The sequence below is a fragment of the Hemicordylus capensis genome, chromosome 1 (assembly GCF_027244095.1).
Source record: "Hemicordylus capensis ecotype Gifberg chromosome 1, rHemCap1.1.pri, whole genome shotgun sequence".
NCBI lineage: Eukaryota > Metazoa > Chordata > Lepidosauria > Squamata > Cordylidae > Hemicordylus > Hemicordylus capensis.
This window is the reverse complement of record NC_069657.1, coordinates 9504458-9524154: the sequence shown is the minus strand read 5'-3', so window position 1 is coordinate 9524154 and position 19697 is coordinate 9504458. Positions and strand designations below refer to the sequence as shown.

At 47.1% G+C, this 19697-nt stretch overlaps 1 long non-coding RNA gene across 1 annotated transcript; it reads right to left on the bottom strand.

Annotated features, from left to right (window-relative positions):
- Positions 1-18646: 18646 nt before the first annotated feature.
- On the bottom strand, positions 18647-19536 carry LOC128348014 (uncharacterized). Its single transcript, XR_008317877.1, has 2 exons — positions 19471-19536; positions 18647-18984 (listed from the first exon to the last, which is right to left on the bottom strand). It is a non-coding gene; the product is annotated as an uncharacterized LOC128348014 (long non-coding RNA).
- Positions 19537-19697: the final 161 nt, after the last annotated feature.

Genomic DNA, 19697 nt, shown 5'->3' with positions numbered 1-19697 from the left:
ATTATTTTGTTTATGAAAAGCACTTACCCCCAATCTTTCTGATTCAAAATGACCTATCCAAAAGTGGCACTCTGAATAGGCCTTTAGTTTAACTGATCAATCAATGAATTAAATTTAAACAAATATGCATATTGCCAAAACCTCCGTGCCTTTCACAGATTGAAGGATATGCAAGAGAGCTTGAAAAAAATAAAGGCTAACACCGTTAGAAGAAAATACCATATTTACTTCATACTTGTTCATTCACTAATCCTTATTTATTGTAAATTGCAGTGTGTTTATTTTAATTGGGAAAGGTGAGGTCACAAATGATCAACATAAAATAAAACAAAAACTGTCAGGAACATACCAGAACCATAATAGCCTCCGGAGATGAACAAGTGTGCCATCAAACGGATTACAAATGGGTTTGACTGATTTATAGCACTGGTTCAAAATGAGTGCTTACCAGTTAATCAGCTGTAGATTTGGCTGATGAGAGACTGAAGTCTTAAGCAATGTTGCTGTTCACTTGGCCAAGGTGACCGGGAGAAGTAACCTGACCCACCCTGGCATCTTGATGGTGGTGGTGGTGGTTTTGTTAAAACTTGACCCTGACCTTCCCTGCTGGGTTCTGTGTATGACTTGCCAAAGATGTGTCAGGGGAGAGAGAGGAAGTTTGCGCACCTGGCCATGAGGACTTCTCAATGTCTTGGTGAAGGGGTGGGAAACAGTTCCAGAGACGGCACCGCAGGAGAAAAGAAACACCCAAGAGGAATGGGGGAGGCGGGGCTGGAAGAGAATGGGGAAATCATCCCAAGACATTCTTTCTACATTGTTCAAGGATCCGGTTTCAGCACACAATTGAGGGGTGTGGGAATGATAGTTGCATGGGAACCTCCTTGTCAAACACAGAGGTGCCTCTTCTACACAGAATAAGAACCGGAACAAAAAAACACAACCCCATTTTTTAGGATACAGAAGTAATCTCTTGCTTGGGAACCGATCGCTTTTAGAGATATATTCCGCAACCTGGTCAATAAGACAAGTACAAGTTGTGTGTATTTTTTAGTGGCAAAGGCCATGCAGGGCTGGGAAATATGTCCATCTCCACTGAGCTTGCTTCCAGGTGGAGAGCTGTGAGATTTGCCTTGATCTTGTGGTTGAAGGCAAATGCATGTATTTATTAGACCCCTCTCCCACCCTTCTTTTGAGAAGCCAGGAGTACCCAGGCAGTCTCCCATCAAGGCAATGGCTAGGAATATATTTTCGTGTCAGATGCTCATGGACCATTCTCTGAGTCCTTTGGGTCTCTGGCACACTCCTGTAGAAGACTATGGGTGAGTAGGAAGCAGATCAGGATCTGCTGATAAATCTCTGGGTGATATGCAGTACTGGGGTGTAGCTAGGGGAGAGGAGGCCCGTGTTCCTCTCCCCAGCAGCCCCTCAGAGTGAGGGAGATCATGAAGAAAACAGGAAGGGGTGGAGCTGGGAGGCCCTCAGGAACTCGGGGCCCAGGTTCTTTGAACCCATCCGCTCAATTATAGTTACGCCCCCGATGTAGTAGACCAACAAGCCTTTTTGACTCCCAATAGTTTATCAATAACCAGTAACACTGAAAGCAAAGCAAAAACCTTGGTGCTATGTCTGGCCTTGTGATCATTGCTTGTCTTTCAGTCTCAGTGGCTTACACAGAGCACAGTGTCCTACCAATCTAAGATTGGGGAGCATGAGCTCATTCTATGTCCCTGCAAACCATGTTCTCTGAGGAGCTCTTACCCCTGGTCTTCGGGGCCAAAGTCCAGGCCCTCCACACTCCCTGGGGGGCCCAAATTCACTTTAGTCTGTCCTGGGTGGTGTGGTTTGTGCCTTCAAGAACCCACATGTTAAAAAATGATGCTTAACTTGCAGCGGGGGTGTGGAGGGCCCTCCAAATGCCTTTAGGTCCAGGCTCCAAAATTACCTAGGTGCACCTCTGCCTGTTCTCACTGCTAACAAGCTTGGAGGGGCTCTATTGCTACTAATACTCCATTGCGCTCCCTGCTGAAATAACATCCTCCCCATCTCTGACAGCTTTTTAAAAGGCTGTTAAGATGCATTTATTCATCCAGGCTTTTAATTAGACTTCTAGAATTTATCATTGTTTTTACATTTTAAATTGTTTTAATGATTTAATGGTTTAATTTTGTTTTAATCTGTGTTGTTTTATTGTAAACTGCCCAGAGAAGTGAGTTTTGGGTGGTGTATAAATATGTTAAATATTTACACATTAAATATCAAGTTGAATTGGGGGTGATTTGCAGATTCGGCCACAAATTAAACCACTCCTTAAATGAAGGGGCTGATTCAAGGTCGATGCTACCTATCATAGGTGCTACCTACCTTCCAACCCACAAAAGAAATAGGCAAGCAGATAATTTTTGTTTTTATTTTAATCTAACCCCCCCATAGGATCCTAAGGGTATTGGGGGGGTTAATTTTTTTAAAAATGCCTGCTTGCCCATTTCTTTTGTGGGTTGAGTGGTATATAGCACCCATCATGCACCCATCAACCCACTTTGCTGTCCCTTGGACCTACCCATGGGGAACAATGGGGAGATTCAAGTTCACCATGGTTCCCTATAGGCGAACCATGAATTTATAGTGCATTTTTTATTTGATTCATCAAATCAGCCAGCAATGGCCTGAGATTAAGATTGACGAATTGATTTGATTTGATAGTATTATAATTATAATTATAATTATAATTATTATTATTATTATTATTATTATTTCTTGTTCACACACTCAGACAGGTGTTATTGACTGGTTTGTTATATCCAGACATCGGGTCCTTCCCAAGTACCTGGGATGGTTGAATTTTATTATCAATATCGTTGTTGTTATTATTATAGATATCGTTGCAGAATATAGGCTGTTCCCAGTAAAGTTGCTTTTTGTAATTGGCTGGTGGTGATTTCTGTGACCCCTATGGTGTTGAGGTGCTCTTCAAGTTGTTTTGGAATTGCACCTAGGGCGCCAATTACCACTGGGATTATTTTGGTCTTTTTCTGCCACAGCCTTTCAATTTCAATTTGTAGATCTTTGTATTTGGTGATTTTTTCTATTTCTTTTTCTTCTATTCTGCTATCCCCTGGTATTGCTGATTATTTTAACTTGTTTTTCTTTCTTCTCGACTACAGTTATATCTGGTGTGTTGTGTGGCAGATGTTTGTCTGTTTGTAGTCGGAAGTCCCATAATATTTTTACATCTTCTGTTTCTTCAAACTTTTTCAATTTTATGGTCCCACCAATTTTTGGCTACAGGTAGCTTGTATTTTTTGCAGATGTTCCAGTGTATCATCCCTGCTACTTTGTCATGCCTTTGTTTGTAGTCAGTCTGTGCAATCTTTTTACAACAGCTGATTAGGTGGTCCACTGTTTCATCTGCTTCTTTACAAAGGTGGCACTTGCTGTTTGTTGTTGATTTTTCGACTTTTGCTCTTATTGCATTTGTTCATAGTGCCTGTTCTTGTGCAGCCAGTATTAAACCCTCTGTTTCTTTCTTCAAGTTGCCATTCTTAAGCCATTGCCAAGTCTTGGTGATGTCTGATTTTCCACTTATATTGTGCAAATATTGACCATGCAGTGGCTCAGGACTCAGAGCTGCCATTTTTTCTTTTATGACGGCCTCATATATTTTTAAGGTGTTTCTTCTTCAGCCAAATAGGCATGGAATCTGAAATGACTTCCATTGTGGTGTTAAGTTACGTCCAGGGATGGCTTTTAAGGCTTTAGCCCAGGGATGACCAACCTGAGGCTCTCCGGCTGTTCTTGGACTACAAATCCCATCATCCCACTTTGCAGCTGAGAATTATGGGAGTTTTCCAGCAGTAGCTGGAGATCTTCAAGGTGCTCAAGCCTGCCATAGCCATTTTCCAAATGAGACTGTAAATCCAAACCCACTGGTAAGAGGCTGTAGGTGTCAATCTCGGCATCTCCAAAAACCCTAACCAAAAAAGGTCTGTGTGTTTTTCCCAGAGCAACTCTGCTGGGCGCGTTCAGGGTGACTGCTGTGTTCATAAAGGCCAATCCGCCTTCCATTTGTTTCTACTCTAATGATCCTGCCTCATAGCTTCCAGATTGTTTAATTGCCGAGCAATTATCCATTACATACAATGATCCCATCCTGGCAAATGGCTGGTGTCACTGAAAGGTATTTCGAGCCAGTGAACACATGTTTACCCTGGGTGCTGAGATACTGAATGGAGCCTGTTATTTAGAGGACTGTGTGCCATGGATTGTCCCTGAATACCTACCAAGTGCCTGGAGCAGCGAGTTGGTGAGCTCACAGACTGGAAAGGGAAGCGACCTATTGCCTTTAAAAGAGAGTGTGTGAGGAGAGAAGATTGGCTGTGGCCTCCTCTGTCCCCTCTGGACCTTCTTCCTCTTCCAGCCATGAGGAGGAGAGCATCAACAAAATGGCGCCAGGCCTGCTTGCACGCTGCATGCAAGCCCTTTCATGAGGCGAGGTGAGGCAGTGGACTCAGGTGGCAGATTCTTGGGGCACCAGCAAGGCAGCAAGATACCTACCACCACCACCACCACCACTGGAGCAGCTCTTCAGGGCGAATCTGACCCTTGCAAGCCTTACAAGGGGCATGGGAGACAGAAAGAAGGCTCACCTCACAGAAAACCATGAGGCACAAGTCCTTCACCAAACGTGTCCCACAAATACACATATGATGATATTCTAGATAAAGAATTGCCAGCTTTGGGTCCCCAAACCCTCCTCCTTAAGGGAGGAGAGCTGGTCTTGCGGTAGCAAGCATGAACTGTCCCCTTTGCTAAGCAGGGTCCACCCTGGTTCACATTTGAATGGGAGATCACTTTATTTATTTATTTATTTATTTATTTCCCGCTCTTCCTCCAAGGAGTCCAGAGCGGTGTACTACATACTTGAGTTTCTCCTCACAACAACCCTGTGAAGTAAGTTAGGCTGAGAGAAAAGTGACTGGCCCAGAGTCACCCAGCTAAATCTCATGGCTGGATGGGGATTTGAACTCGGGTCTCCCCAAGTTCTAGTCCAGACTGTAAGATATTCCCCTTAGGGGATGGGGCCACTCTGGAAAGAGCATCTACCTGCTTGCCTGCAAAAGGTTCCAAGTTCCCTCCCTGGCATCCCCAAGATAGGGCGGAGAGAGACTCCTACCTTCATCCTTGGAGAAGCTGCTGCCAGTCTGTGTAGACAATACTGAGCTAGATGGACCAATGGTCTGATATTGGCATAAGGCGGCTTCCTATGTTCCTGTGTTACAGACCTTGATGAGCTACAACTTTCATCATCCACAGCAACAATGGCCAATGGCTTTTGGGAGCAGGAGCGTAGCTATAATTGAGTGGAAGGGTTCAAAGAACACATGCCTCCACGCTCCTGAGGGCCCTCCAGGTCCACCCCTCCCTATTTTCTTCATTATATCCCTTACTCTGGGGGGCCGCCAGAGAGAGGGATGAACATGGGCCCCCTCTCCACTAGTTACACTCCTGTGTGGGAGCTATAGTGTAACATCTGGGGTCCCAAGGTTGAGGACTATGGCCTTCTCTAGATTTCTCTTTTGGCAGCATCCTTCCAAACACGTTCTAGTCATGGCCAGTGTTATACCTCAAGCCTGTGTTCAGGGTTGCCTCCTAGGAGAGACAGCATCTCCTCTGCTGTAATGGTAAAGGACTGCAACAAACTTTGCACGTTTATAGAAAAGAGTGTGAATCAATACACACAGCTTTGGGAGTAAACTGCCAGGCCCCATAAGGCTTAACTTCATGCTCTTAGGCTGTTAGGGGTTGTGAACAAAGGTTTTTTGTAAGAGGGGGGAAATCACACCCACAGACACACACTCACTTTTGGAAACAGTTCCTTTTACTTGGAATATAGTTCCGCCAACAAAGGAAGGTAACAATATGGCAGAAAATACTGATGATTGCCCCCAAATAGCTGTGATTCAGAACTGAGGGTGGGTGATAAAAGCCAGCTTCTGTGGCTGAATGTAGAGGAGGAGGGGTGTGTGTGTGTGTGTGTGTGTGTGTGTGTGTTCCTGCTGTCATTCATTCAAAAGTTACTTGAGTTCTTCTAGACCTCCCATATGAAGCATCTATACAGCCCTAAACAGCTTAGGCCCTGTGTTTTTAAGAGAACGTCTTCTATGCCATGAGCCCCACTGCACATTGCGATCATCTGGAGAGCTTTATCTGCAGTTGCCACCAGCTCGTCTGGTGGCTAAGCAGGGATGGGCCTTCCCTGTTGCCCCACCCCCCCACCAGACTGTAGACCAGGGATTCTCAATGTTGGGTCCCCAGATATTATTGGACTTGAACTCCCATAATTCCCAACCCCCGTAGCCTTGGGTTGGGGATTATGGGAGTCGAAGTCCAATAACATCTGGGGACCCAACGTTGAGAATCTCTGCTCTAGACCAGGGCTACTCAACTCTGGTCCTCCTGCAGACGTTGACCTGCAACTCCCATAATCCCTGGCTATTGGCCACTGTGGCTGAGGACTTTGGGAGTTGTTGTTCAAAAATAGCTGGGGGGGCAGCAAAGTTGACCAGGCCTGCTCTAGACTCTGAGCCTCCCCATCTCTGGCAATTTTTTTTAAAAAGTCTTTAAAGATACTTGTATTCACTCAAGCTTTTTAAACTGGAATTGTGGTTTTAAATTGTTTTAAATTTTTAATTTAAGTTTTAATTTGTTTATGTTATTGTAAACCACCCAATGGCGCAGCAGGGAAATGCTTGACTAACAAGCAGGAGGTTGCCAGTTCGAATCCCCACTGGTATGTTTCCCAAACTATGGGAAACACCTATATTGGGCAGCAGCGATATAGGAAGATGCTGAAAGGCATCATCTCATACTGTGTGGGAAGAGGCAATGGTAAACCGCTCCTGTATTCTACCAAAGAAAACCAACAGGGCTCTGTGGATGCCAGGAGTCGACACCGACTCGGCAGCAGAACTTTACCTTTAAACCACCCAGAGATGGAAGTTTGGGGCAGTGTACAAATATAATTAATTAATTAATTGAATTAATACATAAGCCCCCTATCCTCCTCATCAAAACTGCTGCCCTAAGTATAATGGTCTGCTTTAGATCATTTCCCTCTCCCCATTAATCCCTGCCTTCTGAACCATATAATGTTATTCATCTGTTGGAATAAAGTATTGGGGAGAGGAATGAAGAATGGAGGGGTCAGTCTTTTCAACCCTCTGCTGTTTAGTCAAGGGCCACTAAAGTCTGGCCATATGATAGGAACATAGGAAACTGCCTTATACTGAGTCAGACCCTTGGTCTATCTAGCTCAGTATTGTCTTCACAGACTGGCAGCGGCTTCTCCAAGGCTGCAGGCAGGAATCTCCCTCAGCCCTATCTTGGAGATGCTGCCAGGGAGGGAACTTGGAACCTTCTGCTCTTCGCAGAGCGATTCCATCCCCTAAGGGGAATCTCTTCCAGTGCTCACACTTCTAGTCTCCCTTTCATATGCAACCAGGGCAGACCCTGCTTAGCTAAGGGGACAAGTCATGCTTGCTACCACAAGACCAGCTCTTCTCTCTGCAAGATGATCAGACTAAATCAGCATTAGCTGCCCTTCTGGCTCATCTCCCCTCCTCCAAAGTTCAAGACATTTTGCTGCTCAAAAAAATGTCAACCTTGGTCTCCATTAATAATCTCCATTATTCATCAGAATATCAGCCTTCAATTGGGACACCCTGGCTTTAAAAATTCCCACTCAGCCATGAAACTCTGGGCTAGCCATTACCGTTCAGCCTAACACAGGAGTTCTCAAAAGTTTAGTCCCCAGATCTTGCTGGACTACAACTCCCATCATCCCCAGGCTCCAGACATTGTGGCTGGGGATGATGGGAGTTATAGTCCAACACAACCTGGGGACCCAAGTTTGAAGGCCCCTGGCTACTTGCAGAGTTGTTGTGAGTCTAAAATGGGCTGGAGAGTGCCCCAAACTTCTTGGAGAAAGTTATGGGCAGGAGGGAAATGTAATAAATAAAGTGTGTGTGTGTGTGTGTGTGTGTGTGTGTGTGTGTGTGTGTGTAGGGATAGTAGGTCATCCAGAATCAGTGGCTGATTGACATATAGAGCAATCAATCAATCTTTATTACAGTCATAGACCAGCATAAAGTATAAGGGGTGATTACATGTTAAAAGTTAGAGTAGATATAAAGTACACAGTGGGGGATTGAATATGGTACGGTACTTAAAGTATATAATAATACTAAAAATAATAAAATAGTAAAATGTACACAAGAAGCATGAAGGCATGAAAGTAATAAAAGGCATAAAAACGGATGTAAAACGATTAAAGGACATGAGAAGACAAGTAAGTCTTTCTACTGAATCAGGATTGAGTGTGCAAGTGCAGAGCCTGCCCTAAGTCATCAAGGGTCCGATTAAGGCTGCAACAGACAGACAGAGCAAGGAAGAACGGGCAGTGAGAGCGCAGCCTAACAGAAGAACTCCACAACTAACTGCACCAGTGCTGTGGGGGGAAGTGGCAATTTTTTTACGCCCTCCCTTTCCTCAGGAAGTCCTCTGTGCCACCCCAAAATATGTCCCCGAGGGCTATGCAGCCCTCACAGTCATATTTTGGAGTGGTTCAGAGGGCTTCCTGGGCAGGGGGTGGGGATCAAAAATTCTCACCTCCCCCTTCACCAGTGCTGTTAATTGGAAGTTCTTGTAGGCTGCTCTCTCGCGGCACTGGTGCAGAGGAAGAATCATGGGGAGCCTCCGCTGTGCTTGTGAAATCCAGGCTCCCTTGGCAGGGGGTGCTGATCCCCCCCTTAAGCATTTGAGGAGCGCCCCCCCCATAAGAACATAAGAACAGCCCTGCTGGGCCAGGCCTAAGGAAGCCCGTCTAGCCAGCGTGGTGTAGTGGTTAGAGTGCTGGACTAGGACCGGGAAGACCTTAATTTGAAGAGTTCAAATCCCCATTCAGCCATGAGACTTGCTGGGTGACTCTGGGCCAGTCACTTCTCTCAGCTTAACCTACTTCACAAGGTTGTTGGGAGGAGAAACTCAAGTATGTAGTACACTGCTCTGGGCTCCTTGGAGGGAGAGCGGGATATAAAATGTAATCATCATCATCATCATCATCATCCAGCATCCTGTTTTGCACAGTGGCCCACCAGATGCCACTGGAAGCCACAGGCAGGCGTTGAGGGCATGCCCTCTCTCCTGCTGTGACTCCCCTGCAACTGGTACTCAGAGGCATCCTGCCTTTGAGGCTGGAGGTGGCCTAGAGCCCTCCCATGATAGACCTCTCCTCCATGAAGTGATCCAAACCCCTCTTAAAGCCATCCAGGTTGTTGGCTGTCACCACATCTTGTGGCAGAGAATTCCACAAGCTGATTATGCGTTTTGTTTTGTTTTATTGAACTCCCCAAAACTTATTTTTATCCTCCTCCCCAAAGGGTCTTTTCTCCCTCCCCCCACAAGTGAGGAGCTGCTCCGTCCTCGGGTTTCCCCTCTGCCTGCACCCGCGATGCTCCCCGCAGGCAGCCGACTGGCCTTGGAGGAGGCAAGCAAGGCCCCTTCGCCGAAGCCTGGCTTCTCTCCCCTCCACGCGGAGCCTTCGGGCCTCTGCAGCGCTGCTTCGGCGACCTCACCCCCTCTCTCTGGGGCTGCCGCTGCCGCCTTCTTTGCCTGTTAAACAGCAGCCCATTAATCCCAAATGTTGCTATTTATAGGGGAGCCACGGTGAAGTGCTCGGCTCGCTTGGCTGCCGGCCGGGCCGGCGCCTTCTCAGGCCTGGGTGCGATCTCATTTCTGGGGTGACCCAAGACGAGGAGGATATTGGCTAGCGAGGCGAGAGGGGGCTCTTTGGGGTGAAGGAGAGAATGGAGAAAACGGGGAGGGGTGGAGCTGCTGGGGGCCCCTCAGGAGCTGGGGGGCCGGGGGTTCTTCTTTGACCCCATCGGCTCAATTATAGCGACGTTCTCGGGCCTGGATGGATGGCAGAATCGCCTTTCACTTGGACGGCAAAGCGTGCGATGAGTTGCTGCAAAAAATAAAAATAAAAATTGTAGGGGCACAGAAGGGGCAAAGTGAATTTCTGGGTGGGTGAGCTGCGTCCTATATTTTAGATTTCTAAAAGAGAAATGTGGGGGCGGGGGCAAGCCGTGGTTGGGGGTTTTGGGGGGGCGGGGGGGGCGCTCCCAGAGTCTGCGATCCGTTGTATTCATTTCCTTCCTTCCCTTGGCACAGAATGGATTTTAAACCCGGGACAAAGGCGGCTTGGCAAACGTCTGTCTGTCTCTCGTATTTTCTGACCAAGACTCAGAGCGACCAGAGCTGCCTAGACCTTCACTCCCCCAACAGGCCGTGCCTTTGGTTCGCTTTCTAATACTAGATATTAGACTTTTCCCTCCACGACTTCCAAACCAGCTTTTAGAATCATTTTAAGGAGAACGGATCCGCTTTCACTCCACCTAAAAGCGGCAAGGGCCTGCGAATCGGATAGGAATGCAGAGAAGCCGAACAGGTCTTCTAGTTCAAAAAGATTCAGGAAAGACGGGGGCGTGCGTGTAAATAGGAGGGATGCGAATTACCCCCCCCCCAAAAAAAAATCTGGCGTCGTCCCACGTTCATTTCATCCTGCCTCCCACAGTAGAAGGAGATTTTTACTTGGCTCGCCATTTGGAATAGCGGGTCGGACCCCTTCCACGCCGCGGGGCGACCGCTAATATTAAACTGGTTTGAATTAGATTGATTTAATATTAAAGCCTGCCTGGCTGAGTGCGCGGCTGGTGTGTGGACGTGTCTGGGGATGCGACAGCCACCGCCGCCAAAGAGTTAATGCGGGGGCGTGGGGCGGGGGAGAACTTGTCTTCCTAAAACTCGCAACCTCCACACCCCGCTGGGGATCCTTGAGGTTTCTGAGTTGATAGTTGAAAAAGGAGTCCACTTTCTGTGGGTTGTCATTAAAACTTAAATCCACTTTCCGTTTATTTAGAAAAAAAGGAAAAAAAGACTAGCGGTAAAATATGAATGGACGACAGAGAGAAGAGAAGAGAAGAGAAGAGAAGAGAAGAGAAGAAAGGTTAAATATACAATTTGTCCTAGTCTCAAGAGCGACTTGCCCTTCCATCGCCCCCACCCCACGACTATTTCAGAAATCTAATATGTGGAACGTAAATGCATTTTGCCCCTTCTGTGCCCCCTCATTCCCCCCCCCGCCCCCAGTCTCGACCATACAACAACCCGACAGGCCTAGAGAAACTAGCCACTCTCTCTCTCTTCTCCCCTCCCTCCCTCTCCTCCCTCCCTCTGAGCTGCGTGTGAACCCACCCCCCACCCCTAAGAGTCTTCCGGCTCATTAAGCCTAACCAGTGTCACGTTGTTGTGGCGTAAGACTTCGTGGACCAGAGTTCCAAGGAAGACCAGCAAGACCCGAGGGCCCTTCCCTGGCTCCCACGCACCCCCCATCAATCTGTTCGCCCTGGTTGCTTTTTGCCACCTGCGTAGCGACCCGCTCGGCGTCGAAAAAGTCCTTCTCGAGTTACACGCCAGTCAAACCAACGGCAACGTGGTGACGATCCAGTCACAGAGGAGCACGTTTCAGTCCTATGGATTTCAGAGTGTGTAGGGCAAGCCTGGGCACATTTACTCGGAAGTAAACCCGGCTGTGTTGGGCGGGGCTTACTGCCACGCATAGGATCGCAGCCTTAAGAGCACTTCAGTGGGGTTGTGCCGCCGATGGCTGCCCACCGATTAAAGAAATTGCCGTCGATGAACCTTCAACGCGATGAAGCGATTCTTTAATCGATTACATTTAACAACAGTTACATGGAAGTATAACCTAAATTTACACGGCCTCGAACCTCGGAGGCGGTATATTAATTAATAATTAATTAATTAAATGTATTAATCAAGTAATTTGAACTTTAATTTTCATTAATTTTAAATTAATTAATACAGTTGCCATTTAAACGCCAAGAACCAGAGGCAGGCATTACCCCTGGAAGACCAAATGATTCTGGAAACACACCACCAGCACCCCCACGCTGGGCATCTGAGCTAGACAGGCCTTGTTCGGGTTCAGATCCATCAGGACACTCTGTATTTTCTTTTCTTTTCCTTCATCTTTTCGCAGTTTATGCTGGGGTTGCAGTAGTAAAATGTTAAGCGGCTTCCGCGCAATCCTATGTGCATGTTTACTCTGCAGTACGTCCCATTGTGCTGCACTGAGCTTACTCCCATGTGCGTGTGAACAGCACGGCAGCCCTCGCCAGTGTTTGGATAGGAGATTTCCAGGGGGCTGTGAGGTTCGCAAAAGAAAAGTTGGCAGCAAGCAAGCAAGCGCTCAGGGAGATGCATACATGGGGAGTGGAAGAGGGTGCAGAGTGCAAACAGAGAGGGCAGAAAGAGAACTTGCTTTTAAAAAACACACAAAACGTTTGGACAGAAGAAACCAGCGAACGTGAATCAGGTTTAGGTTGCCTAGATTTCAGTGGGAGAGTTAAGCGCAGGCTTAAGTCTCTCCTCCTACAAATTGCAACCAGTGAGAGACGCTGTGTTTACCGCTCCCCTTACAGATCCCTCAACCTGGAAGGCCTTTCACTGTACAGTTGACTCTCCTTTTCCATTCCCATATTTAAGCGCCTCCTGGGTTTCTGAAGACCCATTTTACCTACCTTCCTGATGGTCCATAATGTGTGTGGCGCCTTTGATCAGCTGGAGTTATTAATTACCTTTTGATCCTGCCGCCTTCCTTTCAAGAAATGTAAAGGCAGTCACCCGCCCATTTTATTCTCATAACAACAATCCTGTAAGGTAGGCTGGCTGTAAGAAAGGGGCTGGCCCAAAGTCACCCAGTGACCTCGTGGTGCTGTCGAGATTCGAACCGGCGCCTTAGTAGCTGGGAATGACCATCATAGCGCACTGGCAAAACCTCCGGGCAGAGCCTGTTTCCTTTCATTCCCTGCGCCACGCCTAGGGTGTTTCAGGCACACCACGAATAATTTTTTTAAAAAATAATAATTTTATTTATTTATTATTATTATTATTATTTTAAAATACACTACTTACAACATATATATGGCTGACCTAGATCCTGCCCTTTACATGTTCCATATAAAAATGTCGAATGAAGGGCCAAAGTGTGTTTGTTTACATACAAGCGGCCGTATCATTCGCCCAGACACGTGTATTATCACTCAAACTCGCGCACAATATTCCTCCACTTCGCTCTGCGCATAAACAGCCCCTCTCTGCTTCATTCAGCAGGAGGGAGGTCCGCAGTCGCTCCCCGCAAAGAAGCCTCTGAAGTGTCGGCGCCTGCAAAGAATCCGCCCCTCTTGGCAACAGCCGACTGACCTTCAAAGCGCCCCAGCCGAGGGCGGAGGCCTGGGGGTGGGGACTAAGGGGTCATGGACATTTTGCAAAATGACTGGAAACTCGCACTTCTGTGCCACCCTAAGAGTGCCGCTTTATGATGAAATACGCACACATCTCACCCCAAGAAAAGCCACGAGTCCTCTCGCTTTTCCTAGGACACCCTTTTCCATTTCTCTCCACCCCAAGTATTTCATTTTCACACCGGGGCGGCTGATCCACCGGCTTCACTACCCAATTGCAAGAGAGCGCTTTGCAGTTTGGGGGTTCAAACCCACCCCCCCACCCCATCCCCTTGGAGTTCGAGAGTGCAGTGGCGTTTGCATTTATTTGATACTGAAGAAGATACTGCTCTTCTTCAAAGGAATCCAGGAGGGTGTACAGTCTCCCCCCACACACACACAATTTTATCCTCAAAACAACCTTGCAAGGTAGGTTAAGTTGAGTTAGAGAATGGCCCAAAGTCACCCGGCGAGTTTGGTGGCCTAGGAGGGAGTTGAACCCGGATCTCGCAAGTCCTAGTCTAACCACTGCATGTAGGAATTGCAGGGATGGAGATACTGCATAGCAGGGGAGAGGAAGACCTTTGCGATGGAGGAGGCGGCGGCACCGGGGAGAATTCAAGAGGCCTGTGGATGCGCTGGACTGAGCTTTTCCCAAGTAGGGCGGCTGCCACCTGGAAAAGAGGGCTGGGCTCCTGTACCTTGAAGAGAAGCACAGAAGTGGGAATTTCACCAGGTACACCTTTTCTTTCGCCTACACGACAAGCGACACTGCTGAATTTCCCTCTTCTGTATATCTCTTCAAGGTACAGGAGCCCCGTCCGCTTTTCCATATGGCAGCCCTGTTCGTAAGGCAACCACACACTGTAGGGATATGAATAATTATCAGAACCATAAGCCTCGGGATTGATAGAGCTCATTCGAGTTCAAAAGCAATTGAGGGTTCAAAGCGATTTTACAAAAAGCCTATAAGGTAGACCAGTTATAATTTACCAAACTGCAGATTGTGCCTTATCTAGGTCAGGGGGGTTCCCAGCCTTGAATCCCCAGATGTTGTTGTACTACAAATCCCAAGGGCCTTTGACCATTGTGGCTGGGGATGCTGGGAGTTGGAGATCCAAAAATTAAATAAAATAAACAAACATCTGGGCACCCAAGGTTGGAAACTCCTAGTCTAGTGAGTTCAGGACAGGTGTCAGATTCGAGGAGGGGTGGGGGAGGCACCCTGAGTCCAAGTTCACAGCACAATCCCTACTGAGAAGGAAGTCTCATGGAGGACAGGGGGTTTACTCCCCAAAATATGTGCATTGGAACACAGCCTCCATGTCCTTTCAGACAATGCATATACTCCGGAATCGTCACCATTTTTTCACACACTTTTTAGGAGCATGAGCATCTACAGTCTCTTAGCTACAGGATGTTGTGCAAACATGGTGTACACAAAATTCTGAAACCACAATTCCATTCTCCAGTCCCCACCACTTCCATCCCCGTCCTCGGGTTCTTCTTTATTGATCAGATGCATGTATCGGAAATCGATTGGCCATCTATTCAGGATAGACCAGAAATAAACACTTCTTCCCACAAGGCAGCATTAATGTACAGAATTCCCCGCCAGAAGATGTAGTGATGTCTTTTGGCAAGCAGTGCAATTCTAACCACGTTTACTCAGAGGTGTCCTACTGAATCCAGTGAAACTTACTCTCAGGCAAGTGTTCTTGAGACTGAGCTTTAAAAGGGGATGAGGTACATTCATGGATCATAGATATGTCACAGGCATGTAGAGCCTCCACATTCAGAGGCCGTCTATCTCCGAATACCAGTTGCTGGTGCGGGGAGGCAATAGCTGGTGAGAGCTGTTGATTTCATGTCGTGTTTGCTGGCTTCCTGGAGGCATTCTTTTGATCACTGTGAGGACGACTGTATTTACCCGCGCCCCAAGTTTTTTTATATATTAAAAATCAGGAGGTGCTCTTAAATTCAGAATCCTGTTCCTTTGCAGTGCATGCAGGAATAACCTGTATTTAACTGCTACTTTTTATGGGCCTCGTCTTAAATTCAGAGTAATCTTGGATGCGGTGGGGCAGGATGTTGGACTTAATGACTAAGGGGGCTTGAAACATTAGAGTTGGCTGCATTTGTGCAAAAAAGCGATCAGAATGCCCAGAATCTTTAGGCCATTCTGCACTGGTTTGGGTGTCATTCTAGTAGTCGGCAATGCAGGGGAATATGTTCAGCCTGGAGAACTGCTTTTTCAAATTTCTCTGGCCAGCTGCGGTATCTAGATCTCTTTTCGGTGCCTCTTCTGTCCCCCGCCCGCCGGCACTTTTAGATTCCTGAATGTCGCTTATCTTCTCCATCATCCTCCCGATCTAGCAAAGATTCCCTTGGAGCAACCCCCCGCCCCCGCCCCCCCGCCCCAAACTTGCGTTGCTTTTTCTGATTCAAGAATGGCCTCAACTCCAGTTTCTGATCAGAAGGATAAATACAAGGAGGCAACCGCGGCCAGGAGTAAATAACACCGGATTTAAAATAAATAAATAGCTGTTCTTCGCGTCTCCTTGGAAACGGACAATACTTCTTAGCGCTTGGTGGGGAGAAGGGATTTATTCTTCTTTTGTTTCAAACGAAAACAAATGATATTAAGGAACTGAAGAGGGAAAGAGAGAGAGAGAGAATGTGTGGAGGGGGTTGGGGTGGGTGGGGAAATCCCTCCACAGGCTCTAGCAGAGCTTAAGGGGGGGTTCCCCCTCCCCACTACTCACTCCCCCCCCCTCCGACGGATTTAAAGGCAATCCCCTTTCTAGATCTGGGAAGCTCTGCTGCAGTGAGAAATGGACCAAGCTTGCTGGTGAATTCCCATTTCCGCATTCGTTTGCGCAAGGAAGTTCTTCTGGCCAAAGGGGTCTTGGAGAAGAGAGGTGGGGGGGGGGCAAGGGGAGAGCGCGCGGTTGTAATGGCATGCAGGCTGTGCGTATTAAACAAATACTTTAGAAGGAAATAAAAGGATCCCCACAAAACAGGCGCACACGCGAATGTAGCCCGGATGACTCATTCTCGAAAGTCACACTGTGTCCAATTGGATTTACTCCCAAGTAAGTGCGAGTAGGTTCTCAGCTTTAAAGGAGGTTTTTCTTTCTAATCTAATTCTTTCGCCTAAGAGTCGCTCTCTGCCTGGGCATGCGCCCGATCCTAGGAACGTTTACCGGGAGACACATCCGATTCTTACATATGAGAAGAACCTATATCGTTATCTGTCATAATAAATACGATAGCTATTTTGAAATAAGATGTTTCCGCAAACATGGCATGCTTACTCGAAAGTAGGGGTTACTAAATATACATACTTCTCGAAAACAAGCCCGTCCCTCTCCTCTCTTTCTCTTTACAAGAAGTGTACCCAAATACAGTTGTCCCCTTCTTTCTTTCGAGTACCAAACCCGATGCAACATGGACTGCAGTAATCGGTTAGAGTAACTCCTTGCCGTCTTATTTCGGCAACGTATCCACGTAGAATCCCAGGAAGTGTCAATGAAACTTGGAACCAGAATAAGAGGAAATCCTGAGACTCGACCTCAGGTTTAAAAGACTCTCCCTCAACCAGCTGTTCAGCAAATATGCTTGCTAAATTTTGGTCGCTCAGTCTGCAGGAGAGAGTGCATGTATGGTGTTCTCTAATTATTGGATGACACTCTGTGTCCTGCCTTTCAAAACTTCCATGTGCAGGGCGGTTTACAAACATTAAGAGAGCTGAAGAGCACAAGGAGGGAAAGAAAGGCAATTATTTTCGGAGAGGAAAGAAGAAAGGGAAACTATCCAAACAAGTAAAATCTTTTAAGACGACAAACCAAATTTGCGGTCACCTGTTTGTACTGTCTGCTGAGGAGGACATTCGACAGAAACCAAGCTCTCTTTTTTCCAGTGGCCTTTCTTCCGAGTAAATGGCAGGCAGGCAGCCAGATCGAACGCATGGCTACTCGGAAGTAAATCTCACCGAGTTCAATTAGACTTACTCTCTAAACCGCCTAGGAGTGTAATCCGATAGCTCGGACTTCACGTCAAGTCGTTACAAAAATAATGGAGAACAGTTAAGAACAAGGCGGATCGTCACACAGAGCCGAGTCTAAAGCTGCAATTTTATGCGCAATTGCTTCTGAATAACCTCACTGATCGCAGTAGGGCTTACTTACGAGTAAACAGGCGTAGGAGCAGGCGACTGAAAGAACGCCGCCTCATGATAGCCTGGACACTCTTCCCAAGTAAATATATGGAGCTGATGCTTTTACTACCAAACGCCGAATTTATTTTTCTCCCCGTTTTGATACAAAAACTTGGGAGGGGGGAGTCCAAATGCTTTTTAAACATCCTTAAATCTCTATAGAGTAAAAACCCAAGTGAACTCCATGCGAAGATTCACATTCACATACACACACGCGGTAATTCTAATCTACCTGCCTGGAGAAAAACTCTCCTAAAAAGCAAACTAACCAAAACAAAATCCTTCTCTTTGATCTGTGCATGTCGACCGCCAAGTTCTTTCGGTTTTCTTGATAAATAAATCCTACCAAGAGGGCGGCCCCCAATCCCAGCTCCAGCCCCCCCCCCCGCCGCCCTCCCTTCCAAGAGCTTCCATTTATTTGCGATCTGATCGTTGGGGCTTTGTTGATTTGGAAAGGCTAATCTGGCTTCGAATTTACGGGGCACGCACCGATCGAAAGGGGGATGCGTTCCCCTTTCTTGGGAGAAAAAGGAATAATTTCCCGTGCCCAACTCTCCGCTCGCTCGCTCTCCTCCGGGCCCCCCGTTTTCCAGCATAGGCTGCCATTCTAGGAACGAAAACGGAAAAGGAAATTGCCACCAAGGAATCCGACAAAAAGCGAGGAGGAGGTGAGAGGAAACGAAAATGGGGACCGCCTCCTCACCTTTACCGTTCAAGAAATTTCGCGGCAGGTCAATGCAATACGCCCCTCTAAAAAGGGCCTGTTATTTGCGATGATCCCAGTTGAGAGCGAAAGCCCTTTAAGGCTGGCTTTCCTAGTCTTAGGTCCCCACCAGATGTTGTTAGACTACAACTCCCATCATCCCCAGCCACAAAGGCCATGGTTGGGGATGATGGGAGTTAAGAAACCCTGCCTTAAAAAGGGAAGTATTAAGGAAATCCAGGAATCTCTGCTCCACCGTGTAAACGCTTTTTTGGAGCAGGTCTGGCACTCCACCTGGGTAGATCACCGTTAGGCAAATATATTAAGTATCTCAGCGCAATCCGCCCCCAGAACGGAAGCAAAATCTGGGATTTCCGCCAATGTTTCCTTTTCTCTACCTTCGCAGTTGGGGCTGTATCTATCCTGGATAGTTAAGGGGCTGAAGTTTGGGAGGGCGCGGCGTGGGGTGTGTGGAATCTGGCACCGATTCCGGTTTTTATTATTCTTGTTCCGATGATCCTCTTGACAAAAAGGGAAACCTCAAAAGATCTTGCCGAAGGGGCTCACGCACGGGGGTGCGGAGTAATTTTTATTTTTATTTTTTGCAAGTAACTGGGAAGTTCTTTAAAATGCAATTAAAAGAAAAGACCATTTTCAGTCTCTCAGGCCCCTGCCTCAAATCGGGTGTGCTCTCTTCTACTGATCTGTAAGGAGAAGGAGAAAATAGAGAGAAATCCAGGAACCATCTCCTCCCCCTCCCTTCAAGAGGAAACCATTTTCCTCGCAGTTTCCAGGCGGGAGGGGCGGGGACCAAGAGGGGAAAAGCGCTCGAGGCTCTTTTGTCTCCAGCTGTAGAAATCATAGTTCTCAAAAACTTTTCCCAAACTCTTTTGTCCGGGCATCACTTCTGCTTGGCTGGCTCTCCTGTTCTGCGTACATCCTATCCCTCCTTAGAAAGTTTAGAGGGGACGCCTCAAACACCCCTTTAGCCCCCAAGAGGACTTTCCCCCTCCCCCTCCATCTCCCCTCCCCTCCTTTTCAAGGCCTAAAATAATCGACACCCCCTACACATACAAGCTTTCTAATCTGCTTTAAAAGATATTGAGTTCCCCGCCACAACCATTTGCGACAAGCGAGCTGGTTTCCTAAGCTAAAGCAACCGAAAAAGGGAAAAAGCAGAGATACATTACGGATTCAGTCTTGAATGAAGAGTTGGAAACTCCACAAATGCTAGAACGAACGAGGATAGGGAGACTCTGTAAAAAAGAAAAATTGGTTGGAATTCACCCACCCCTCAACGAATTTTTCCAGAGTCTTCAATGAGATTTTCATTCTAAGAAAAGCTGAATTGCTTTTGATTATTATTATTAATTATTATTATTAAGTTCCTTTACAAGGACGCTGGAAAACACGACAA